Source organism: Neopelma chrysocephalum, unplaced genomic scaffold, assembly GCF_003984885.1.
Source record: "Neopelma chrysocephalum unplaced genomic scaffold, ASM398488v2 Primary Assembly neopelma1_137088, whole genome shotgun sequence".
NCBI lineage: Eukaryota > Metazoa > Chordata > Aves > Passeriformes > Pipridae > Neopelma > Neopelma chrysocephalum.
The window spans coordinates 1-1,306 of record NW_020931891.1 but is presented as its reverse complement, the minus strand read 5'-3'; the positions used below and the strand labels follow the sequence as shown (position 1 = coordinate 1,306).

General features: G+C 53.8%; 1 long non-coding RNA gene across 1 annotated transcript; it reads left to right on the top strand.

Moving 5' to 3' along the window:
• Positions 1-170: 170 nt before the first annotated feature.
• Positions 171-1,271, top strand: LOC113962273. The gene is made up of 3 exons (XR_003532497.1): positions 171-224; positions 304-452; positions 1,180-1,271. It is a non-coding gene; the product is annotated as an uncharacterized LOC113962273 (long non-coding RNA).
• The last annotated feature ends 35 nt before the right edge of the window (positions 1,272-1,306 follow it).

The following is a 1,306-nucleotide window of genomic DNA, read 5'->3' as shown; positions in this document are numbered from 1 at the left end:
GCCATGGCGGGACCCCCTGAGGGGATGGGGGGATCCTAAAGGGATGGGGGTTCCTGAGGGGATGGAGGGGCAGCCATGGCAGAAACCCCCGAGAGGGTGTGTGGGGGTCCCTGAGGGGATGTGTGGGCGTTCCTGAGGGGATGGAAGAGCAGCCATGGTGGGACCCCCTGAGGGGCTGTAGCGGGGTCCCTGAGAGGATGTGTGGGGGTCCTGAGGGGATGGGAGTTCCTGAGGGGATGGAGGGGCAGCCACAGCGGAACCCCCCCCCAAGGGGATGTCGCGGGGTCCCTGAGGGGATGGGAGTTCCTGAGGGGATGGGAAGATGGCCATGGCGGGACCCCCACCCACAGCACTGGGCTCGGGGGGCAGTGGCTGGAAGGCGGCCAAGGGCAGCAGGCAGGGCAGGGGCAGCAGCGAAGGCAGGAGGGGAAGGCAGGGAGCCATCGCCTGAGGTAAGTGAGCCTCGACAGCCCCTCTTGAGGGGAGCAACAGGGGAGGTTCCATCTGCCTTGGCCTCGTGTGCAGTTTAATGTACAGGTGGAACAACTGTTCCATGAGGAAAGGCTGAGAGCGCTGGGGTTGTTCAGCCTGGAGTAGAGAAGGCTCCAGGGTAACCTTGGAGCTCCTTCCAGTATCTAAATGAGGCGTACGAAGTCCTCGGCAGGGCCTGCTGCGATAGGATAAGGGAGATTGGATTTGAACTAAATGAGGGTCGATTTAATTTAGATATAAAGAAGTTTTTTATGGTAAATGAGGGTCGTGAGTCCCTGGCACATGTTGCTCAGAGAAGCTGTGGCTGCCCCATCTCTGGAAGTGTCCAAGTCCAGGCTGGACAGGGCTTGGAGCAACTTGGGATAGTGTAGGGGGTTTGGAATGAGAGGAGCTTTAAGGTTCCTTCCAACTCCAGCCAGTCTGTGATTCCATGAAAGTAATAATTTCTAATGGGCGAAGTATGGTCTTACATGAAAAACTGAATAAGGAGCAGCTTTCAAGCTAATAAAATCTACCTTTTAACTGCTCCATTTGAGGAATAATATGCTAATGCACACCATATTTCTTCCTGTTATCATGCTGAAGTATATGTCCAAATTGGAAGGGAATTCTGCAGAAAAAGACCTCTGCTTTTCAAAAATTCATCTCAAGTTTCAAGTTTTATTGATTTTCTTCCTCACGTTGCAGGATGCTGATGGAGACTTTGGAGCTGTCACCCCTTTTGGAAGATGCCAAGGTTGTGATCTCTGCTGCTTCCCTACAAAGTCCATCCCACAGAGACAAGGTGTGTGCAAGAGCAAATCATCACACGTGG